Consider the following 10,799-nt stretch of genomic DNA (forward strand, 5'->3'; position numbering starts at 1 on the left):
ATCAGAACAGATGAACCATCCAAAAGAGCCCAACCACCTCACAGAAGAATGATTTTAAAAAGTCATTATTTTAAGACACTATGTTGTAGAATGGTTTGTTGTGTAGCAATAGATACCTGAAACATTTGTCTATGGATAAGATTAATTATGTATTGGATTTAACTAAAATTAAACAAACTTTACTGAAATTTAAAATACTGTCCAATAATCTTCACAATGTGGCTAGATCTATGTAGAGGATATGTGGTTTAGGTGTTTAAATACACACAGTGATTTTATTTTAACCACAAAATAGGTATTAACTTTCCAAGCCACATTCAGTGAATCATATGTAAAGATGCATATAGTCAATTTCATGCTTAAGGCATCTTGGAAATCATAAGTGAAACAGGAATTATCACCGCAAAATCTGCAGACATCAAAATGACCATGAGAGAATACTAACATAAACTCTACACACATACATTTAGTAACTTAGGTGTAACCAATCAGTTCCTTAAAAAACACAAACTACCATAACTTAGCCAATAAGAAATAGATCATTTACTAGCTATATAACTAATAAAGAAGTTGAATGCATAATTTGAAAACTGTCACAAAAGAAATCTCACTGGAAAATTCTACAAAACATTTAAAGAAGAATTAACATCGATTCTACACAATCTCTTTAGACAATAGAAGACGATAGAATAATTCGAATTTCATTTTATGAAAGCAGTATTACTCAGATACCAAAACCAGGCAAAGATCATAGTAAAAAATAAAAAACTACGGATCAATATTCCTAATGAATATAGACACAAAATTCCTTTACACAGTGTTAGAAAACAGAATTCAGCGATGAATAAAAAAATTATATTCCATAACCAAGTAGGGTTTATTCTAAGTATTCAAGGTTGGTTCAATATTCAAAAATCAATATGTAATATACAATAATAACAGCCTAAAGGAAAAATCACGTGACTATATTGATCCAGAAAAGACAAAATTCAATATCCATTTATGGTCAAAAATTAGGAATAGAAGGAAACTTTCTCAACTTGATCAACAGCATCTACAAAAATTTTAGTTGACATTATACTTACCAGTGAAAAACTAAATGCTTTTCCTTCAGGATAAGAAACAAGACAAAAACGTCTACTCTCACACTCTTATTGAACATAGTATTGGAAGTTCTAAGCAGTGGCATAAGGTAAGGAGAAGGAAATACAGTCACCCCTTAGCGTCCAAGGGGCATTGTTCAAGGACCTCCCACAAATACCAAAATCCTCAGATGTTCAAGTCCCACATTCATCTGTGTGTCCTGCATCCCACAAGTATTAGATTCACATCTGCATTGGTTGAATCTGTGGATGCAGAACCTAAGGATACAGAAAGCTAACTGTATAAGTCACATAAATCAAGAAAGGAGAAGAGTCAAGTTACAAATTTATGTATAAGTCACATAAATCAGGAAGAACAGCCAAGTTCAGCCATCACATAAGGATTCCCTGTGTTGGCCTTTTATAACTACAACCACTTTGCTCCAGTCCCCAGGCTCTCCTTAACTCCTGGCAACCTCTAATCTGTTCTCCATGTTTATTTTTTGGTCATTTCAAGGATGTTATATGAATGTTAATAATACACTATTCAATTTTTTTGCAGACATTCTGATTGTCTATATTATAAATTCTAATGAATCTACAAAAATATCTTCTAGAATAATAGTACAAAAAAATCACAGAATACAAGGTAAACATACACAAATCATTTATAGTTCCATATGTTAGCAATAAACAAGTGGACACAAATTTAAAATGCAATAGCATTTATAATCATTAAACCGACATAATTACACAAAAATGTAACAAAACCTGGATGGTACATTTTTTGCTGAAAACTACAAAGTGCTGATAAAGTAAATGAAAGAAGATCTAAATGTATGGGAAGACATGCCATGTTCATGGGTTAGAAAACTCAACATAGGAAAGATGTCAGATTTCCCTAAATTGATATATGGTTAAAAGAATTCCTATCAAAATATCAGTGACATTTTTCTACAAAGAAGATTATTTCAAAATTTATATGAACAGGCAAAAAATTAGAGGAGCTACAACAATTTTAAACAGAAGAATGAAGTTGGAGGAATGATTCTTTCCAATTTCGTGACTTATTATGTAGTTACAGTAATGAAGTCTATGTGAGGTTGGTGAAAGGATAGCCAAAAATGAATGTAACAGAAGAGGCTACCCAGAAAGAAGTGCACACAATATGCCCAATTAATTTTTGATAAAGGTCCCAAAGCAATTTCAATGGAGAAAAAAATAGCTCTTTCCAGGAATCGTTCTGGAAATAATTGGACAACCCTAGGCAAAAGTATAATCCTGAACCTAAACCTCACACCTTATACAAAAATTAATTCAAAATGAATCACAAACTTAGGTGGAAAATATAAAACTTTAAGAAACAAATCATCAGATTAAATCTTTGAGATCTAGGGCTAACCAAAGAACCCTCAGACATGACAAAAGCAGGATTCAGCAACACAAAAACTGATAAACTGGGCCTCGAAATTTGAAACTTTTGCTCTGTGAAAGAACCTATTAAGAGGATGGAAAAAAAAAAAAAAAAAAGCTTAAAAATGGAAGAATATATTTGAAGGTCACAAAGGACTAGTGTTTAGGATATATAAAGAACTCTTAAAACCCGACCGTTACCGGGCGCCATGGCTCACGCCTGTAATCCCAGCACTTTGGGAGGCCGAGGCGAGCGGATCACCTGAGGTCAGTAGTTCGAGACCAGCCTGGCCAACATGGTGAAACCCCGTCTCTAGGAAAAACACAAAAATTAGCCGGACGTGGTGGCAGTCGCCGGTAATCCCAGCTACTAGGGAGGCAGAGGCAGGGAAATCTCTTGAACTAGTGAGGCGGTGGTCGCAGTGAGCCGAGATCGTGTCATTGCACTCCAGCCTGGGGCACAAGAGCGAGATTGGTCTCGGGGGGAAAAAAAAGAAAAAACTCAACTGTTGCCAGCCGCGGTCGCTCACACCTGTAATCCCAGCACTTTGGGAGACTGAGGCGGGCGGATTACGAGGTCAGGAGATCGAGACCATCCTGGGTAACACGGTGAATTCCCGTCTCTACTAAAAATACAAAAATTAGCTGGGCGTGGTGGGGGGCGCCTGTAGTCCCAGCTACTTGAGAGGCTGAGGCAGGAGCATAGCATGAACCCGGGAGGCAGAGCTTGCAGTGAGCCGAGATCTGGCCACTGCACTCCTGCCTGGGCGACAGAGCCAGACTCGGGAGGAAAAAAAAAACAATAACCCACCATTATAAATAAAATAAGAAAATAGGTACAGACATTTCATTGAATATAATACATGAATGACAAATAAGCACATGAAATGAGGCTCGATATTATTAGCCATTAGGTAAATGCAAATTTAAAATACAATAAGATGTTGCTATATACCTATCAGAATGGCCAAAATACAGTGACAACCAAATTCTGGCAAGGATGCAGAGAAAATGGATTAGAGGTTGCCAGGAGTTAAGGAGAGCCTGGGAACTGGAGTGAAGTGGTTGTGGTTATAAAAGGCCAACACAGGGAATCCTTATGTGATGGAACTCTTTTGTAACTTGACTGTATCAATGTCAATATTCTGATTAGGAAGTTTTCATATAGTTATTACAAAATGTTACATTTGCAAAATGTTATATATATTGTGTAAATGTTATGACACAATGTTATATTGTCAAGAGCTTACAAGAACTCTGTGTTATTTCTTACCAACTACATGGGACTCAACTCCCATCTCAAAATTAAGACTTTTTTTAAATACCCTAAAATTATGCCTTTTTTTTTTGCTGGTATAAAAGGCTAACTTTATTGAATCAAGTACTAAATATGCTTCTGCAATATAATTTTATTACTAAAACTCTGGAAAGAGGAAACTTTCTTGTAAATTCAGAAACAACAACAAAAATCAGGGAGTAGTCAAAATACTTATTGACTTTTGTACCTTACTAATTCATGACATTTGATGAATGAATAAAACTCTACCAAAGGTGTTCATTTGCCTCTGTCTTCACTTTAAAATATTTTATGTATTTATATTTTGAATACAGAATACTATAATATGGTATTAAAGGGCACAGAGTAAAGAAATATATATATCATCCTACCCTTTCTCCCTAGAATATACTGTACCATCTGTACCTCCCAATAAGTAATCAAAATCTTCAATAAATATTTTCTGTATATACTAGCATACATATATATGTGTGTGTATACACACTTAAACACTCTCTATATATTCAAGCTAATATGTGTTATCTCCCCACCAGCCCCCAATCTGCTTCTTTTTACACAACAATTACGATGTGCATAATTCTACCTCTTAGTTTTTCACTCAAATAAATTCTTTGAAACTTTTGATCTCAATGTAATAGCTTCATTTAGAAAAACTTCTGTATGATATTGCTTGGTATAGGTATACCATATATTTAGATCACCGCTGAGAATTTGCTACTACAATGTTCCAACAAATTACTTTGTATATCTTGCATCTCCATATCTGTAGAATAAACTTCTAGAACTGGAATAGCTTGATCAAAAGGTATGATGCTCTTATAGTTTTGATAAATATTACCAAATAGCCCTTTATAAAAATTGTGTCCATTTGCACTATCACCAGCAATGCATGAGAGTACCCTCTTTCTTCTGCCCTCTTCTGTATAACAAATAATCTCTTTGATCTTTGCCAATCTGATAGGTGAAAAAGTTCCCAAAGTATGCATTGAATATTTAAAAATAAAAATCAATTAATCTTATGTGAAAAGATACCTTAGCACATTAATCACAAGGAAATAAAGTGACCTTCAAGGCTGAACACAACTTACAGCTCTGCCCTGTGTCAAGTGATACTATGCATTTAAAATTGCCCTATATCCCAGTTTATTTTTAGGGCTTGTTGTCCACAGAAAAAGAGATAATAATTACTGGTCAAAGTTAATACTTAAGCAGATAAATATATCAAAAATTATTTAGTAAAGGCTGCCAGAAGAGTAGTGTTATAAGGGGGAAATAAATCTAATGATTCCTGCTGTGTAACCTTGAATGTTGTTCATGCATCCAACTATGCCTGTGGATTTTTATTAATACTATCTGCTGAGAAACCATTTCAAAATCTACTCTGCAGAGCTGCATAGGATATACTAATATATCCTATCATGCATATGTATGTAGTAATAAAGAATTAACACATACTCTTCCACAAGGTGAGAGGTCCATTGAGAAATGAAAGAAAAGTTTTTAGGAGCTTTTGATAGCCACCAAGGTCTCTTTTGGGTCTGCCATTCTAAGTCAATGATTGAATTGCCTAGATGATATAATCCAGAGTTAAAAATGATGCAAATATCTTACCTATCACATACACATTTTATTTTATGATAGGAGAAGCATATTTACAATTCAACTATGATCACTGGGTAAAGTAATAACTATGAATATGGACTTTAGATTTTAGTAACTAGTCTGACTTATTTTAAATGTTTCAGTAGGTTTTAAGGAAGGCATCTCGTCTGATTATTGGCATCTCTCATAACTGTTATCCAGTTTTAAGATTCTGTATTATTTCATATTTATTGAGTGATAGAGTACTTATCTCCTAGAAACATATAAAAATGCTTTTATTTATTCCATTAAAATATTATATCTTGAGTTAACTATATTAGAATTATAAAATAATTTTTCAATCAAGTATATAATGTGCAATCAGAAAAAAGAAAAGCTTATCAATAGTAAAGTATTATCTTTCTTTAAAAATCCTATTAATTCCTGTCATCCTTAAAAAAAAAAAAAAAACGACTGAGAAAGCTTTATTTGGAGAAAAATGGTTAATAAATTCTGTTTTAAATTTGTTGGGATATGTTTTACTCCAACAAATACACATGGATCATTGATGATTCCATGAAAAGGCAACAATCCACAAAAATAAAATCACCAGATTTTGATGGTCGAATATCTTGAATTTAATATGAAAGAAAAAAATACATACTGTTTATTAGTCCAAACTGCACCATGTTGTAAGCTCCCTGCTGTTTTGCAGACCTTGGTCAAAGCGAAACATTTCACAGGGGTTCGAGCTGTGAGAAACATCCCGTCTAACCAACTGTCCACAAGGGGGACAAAGGCCCAACTAAAGAGACATCCCTATCATATCTTATTGGACAAAGGTCCAAGGAACACCCTGAACACCAGAACGACATTCCGCCGGAACAAGGGCCAGAACCGCCTCTTTATAGAAGCATCTTATTAATATCCCGCCGGGCAGCAAGCCATACTGCTCAGACCCCTTCTGCCCATACCTTTAAATTGACCCAGCCTGTAAGTGGCAGCGGGCTCTGGCATTAGTCGGGTCCCCCACTTCTGTAGGTTTTATGCTGGACAGAAAGCCTGAATTTGCTGTTGAGCCGCCTTCTTTCTGTGTGTGTGTGTGTGTGTGTGTGTCTTTCTTTAACCCTCGCCTTCCCTTCAAAACCTGACACTGTTCAAAAAAAATTTAGTCCATCATTAAGCATTTATTAAGAACATACAAGTCAAGCCCAGTACTAGGTGCCTAAGACATAAGTAGGTCTGTATTTCAGCACTGTTCTTGCAGAAATGAGACTGAGTAGGTGAGGGGCTTGATGAGGGTTGTGTCTGCAGAGAATAATTCCTCAAAGCAAACACTTTGTTCCTGGTGGTGCGGAAAAGCAATCAGGCATTGACAGGTAGAAAATAGCTTTTACAGGATGGGCTATGAGGAGACCAAAGGCAGCATATAAAGCAAATCCTTCATGTTTCCCATACGTCTTAAGTAGTGAACTGCAAGGATGGTGCAGACTAAGACTGGGTCTACCTTTAAGATCTGGAGGGGAAAATGGCAAGACCAGAAGAAACGGTCGCAGACTCATTTGCATAAGCACCCAAACACTGCTTACGTCACTGCGCCGGAGTCCGGACCCCGCCCCGTCTTACTCCAGCCTTTCCCAGCTAGGGAGGAGGATGGAAAGGGAAAGCGGGAGGATGGAAAGGGAAAGCGGGACGCTGGAGAGCGCGAGCCTCGGGGCTTTGCTTTCCTCAAATGCATATCAAATGCTGCTTCTCAGCTCAGGGAAAATAATTCCCGCTCCCGCAGCCTGTGCCACTGGGTGGGTCATGCCTGCCCCCGAACGCCTCGGGCGTCTTGATTCATTCTTATGTATCACGCTGGTGCGCTACGTTAGAGTGCAAGATTTTCCCTGTACTCAATACCGTCTTCTTCCCAGTCACACACAGAACAGCCTAGTGAAAGAAAGGTAGAAACGATCTGGGTTTCTAACTGATTCCCATCTTCTTACAATCCCAGCAGCACCACCCTCACCGCCACACTCTCAAATTCCAGGTGCGCAGAAACACAGGAGCCGTGATTTCTCCAGCAGCCACGTGCCTTTCGCACGGCGAAAGGCCCCCTTTCGGGCCATTTATCACAGGATACCTCAAGCAAAAGGGAACTGTGGTCACGTGAAAACACTCTGTCCTCGATAGTCGCCTTCAGCCTTTGCAAAAGCGAACGGAAGCGAATGAGGAATAAAGCTCTCTGCTCTCCCCGCCCCATCGCCCACCTGCACGAGGTTTAGCTTCCAATTCACCTCGCGCCTCTCTCTGCCCCGACCCTCCCAACTTTCGTCTTGGACTTCCCCGTGTTGGACCCCACCCTTCAACCAACCCCAACTTGACTTGGTAACGAGTAGGTCTCTGGGGATGCTGTGGGTAATTTCCACGACGGGAAGGAAGGATGGCGGCACGTTTCAACCCATGTGCTTCCCCTTACATGTGCAGCCTGTCGCCCCCCACCCTGATTGTGCAGAGGTGCAGAGTTAGAAGGTTGCCCGCCCAGCCCAGCTTCTCCCTCCCAGGGCTTTTGAGCTGCCCTCCCTCCTCCCACCCCAGGACGCAGCGAGTCCCTCCCGGCATCCGTCTGCCAATTCGCTCCCTGTGCTGGTGCCCAGGCTCCTGGGTGGCTAATGGCGAGCCCCACCTCATCCCCAGTTGTGCCCTTAGCGTAGGCGCTTGCCATTACCGTCAGTGTGTCTTGACCAAGCGCCTTTTGCTGCTTCCACGTCCCGGCAGGAGCAGCAGCAGTCGCGGAAGGGTAGGGTCCAGGTGGCTGTGACGGAGGCCGAAGAGGGGCTGTTTTCAGAGAAGCAGCTTCTTGTCTAGGATGGGACCAGGAGCTGGGTTTTGGGGGTTGCTGCCCTGCAGGCTGGCAAGGAGAGACTCGTGAGCGCCTGTGTGTCTGCCAGGGAAACAGCACGGGATACAGGCGCGCGGGTGCGGGTGCGCGTGTGCATGCGTATGTGTGTGTGCGCGCGCGCGTGTGTGTGTATGTGTGAGGGTGTGACGGAGGCGCCCACGTGCCCGGCCCGCCCGTGTTGCGGGCGCCTACAGGCTGCAGAGGAGAAGGGTAAGCTGTGGGCGGCGGCGGGGCGCGGGGGATAGCCAGGAGAGCCGGCTGAGCTCCGCACCTCCCCGCCCCAAAACCCACTGATGCAACGGCCACTGCGGCTGCCCAGCGGCGTCTTCCCAGAGCCCAGGGCTGTGCCCGCCCGATGCGGGATGCAACTGAGGAAGCCCGCTCCAAAGCAAAACAAAACAAATTCCTCCAGCCATCCCGTCTTTCTCCAACCCACTCAAGCGAAAGAATGGACACCAGTTACCCGCCCCTGACTTTTGCCTCAGTGAGAATAATAATAGGCATGGTGCTACCTGGCACCATGTGAATATTCTCTAAGAGTCAGTAATGGGACTAGAAAAAAATGGGTGACCCGAAGAACCCTTTTCCCTACCTATCTCCACAGGCTGGCCATTTCCATCTCTTGCGAAAGAAAAAGCCTCTGGGCATTGGCTTCTCCGTCAGGCGGTGGCCTGTTAGCGCTCAGCGATTCCTTCCAGGTTATGAAAGGCCGTTTTAGAAAGCTGGTCCTCCCTCACCTATGGTGTGTTGGTGCCTCAGCAGCCGACTCTTTTCCAAGGGGTCTCATTAGAAGATGAAGCCTGACTTACCTCTGCTGACAATCAAGGCATGATCGTAATTAAGCCACGTGGAGAATTCCTAAAATATACATCTCTGAACACAAAGCTTAGCCTGCTTTTGAAAATGGCTGAACTGTCCCCTAAACAGTGCATATGCTCTAGGGATGAAATTTTCCGTCCTTGAAACATTCAAAATTTAAAAGAAATGCAAAATGAACCTAGAACGTAGGTAAAAGGTTCAGTAACTTAGCAAAGTACATTTTTCACTTCCAGATTATTATTATTACTCTTAAAAATACTTTTGTGCACTTTGAGGCCTTTTAACAATCCCTTAGATTTTTACAGTTCGCAACCAATTAAGATTGAATTAAATAAAAAAGGCCATTGCAGACAGGTTTTTCATGCAGTGAAAAATCTCTTGGAAAGAAATCACAAGACCTAAATTTCAGGTCAGAACATTGCTACTAATCCTTAGCTTTTAAAGCGGCCAAGAGAGCTTTTTCTCAGACTCTCTTCCAATCCCAACTTTGAAAAATTAAAAGTTAAGAAATTAAATTAGATTTGATTCCCTGATACCCCTCCCCTGCCATAAGTAAATAAATGCTCTTTGATAGATGCACCACAGGAAAAAATAAAAACAGTCAAAATAAACCTTTTATAGAAATTTTTTGCTCTTTACTTCACATTTTGGCGACAGCCAAATATTTAATGTTGATATATAAAGAAACAAATACAGTACCAACGTTATCAATAACAACTGAGAAAATTTTAAGAAAATAAGGAGAGCTGTGTCCACCATGATCAGGATTAGGATTATCTGTGGGAAACAAAGTTATCCATATGCTGGCAGAAATAGTTCACAGTAGTACCAAGAAGTACTAAGATTATTTCTCTCTCATGCGTTTTCACTTACGTCTGATACCTAATTCCAATACATATGCATAGGTCACAAAATATTTGTAGAGTGATGCCCTCCATAATGACTGATACTAATTTATGTCTCAATGCCAATGAAGAGAAGTAGGAGAAAGGAACTATTGTTTTAAGCTTTCCACTAAGTACCTGGGGCTTAATAATATCTTACTTAATCCTCTCAACTAATTAATGAGGTGATTTTTCCTAATTTAGAGATTAGAGAGAGGTGATACTCAAAAAAATTGCAAAAAGTCAGACAACTTGTTCAATGACAGAATGGAGAAATAAATTCAGATCTGCTGGCCTCAAACTTCATGTACGTTTATACTATTTTGTAAACCTTTAACAAATTTATATATTTTTAACAGGAGGAAAGAGTGGAATCTCAACACATGTGGTAGGCAACTTTGAAAACAATAAATAGAGGAAGAATGGAGAGACCCCAAAAGGAGAGTCTGGGAACCCCAGCCAAAGGTAAAATGTACCCATTTTTAAAATTTAACAACAATGAGCCTTCAGAGATTTAAAATTCAGTTGCTAATATATTTTAGGCTAATGATCACAGAGTTCTTTCTGTTTCACTATTGGGCAAAATAGCCAACATGATTTTGGTGTTGGAGGAAGAGGCAGCACACAGAAAGGAAAAAAAAAAAAAAAACAGAACTTGGAAGAATTAACTACAAGTTATGGTAGACTAGTTCTTCTAGCCACACTGTATTTAATAATATTGACAAGATTCATTAAATGTTAATTATGTCTTTGCAATGTACAGAATAATTTCAATATTTTATGAATATATACCTCTTAATTCTTACACCAAGCCTGTGATGTAGGTCTAGTTATTACCA

General features: G+C 39.5%; 1 protein-coding gene across 1 annotated transcript in view; it reads right to left on the bottom strand.

Annotated features, from left to right (window-relative positions):
• The window catches only part of SLC6A15 (solute carrier family 6 member 15), a 52,590-nt gene extending 44,230 nt beyond the window's left edge, over positions 1–8,360 (bottom strand). Inside the window, exon 1 of the mRNA XM_008004158.3 lies at positions 8,084–8,360. The gene's annotated coding sequence lies outside the window, so the exon portion shown is untranslated. The remainder of the gene's footprint in view (positions 1–8,083) is intronic.
• Between the last annotated feature and the right edge of the window lie 2,439 nt (positions 8,361–10,799).

The sequence above is a fragment of the Chlorocebus sabaeus genome, chromosome 11 (assembly GCF_047675955.1).
Source record: "Chlorocebus sabaeus isolate Y175 chromosome 11, mChlSab1.0.hap1, whole genome shotgun sequence".
Lineage (NCBI taxonomy): Eukaryota > Metazoa > Chordata > Mammalia > Primates > Cercopithecidae > Chlorocebus > Chlorocebus sabaeus.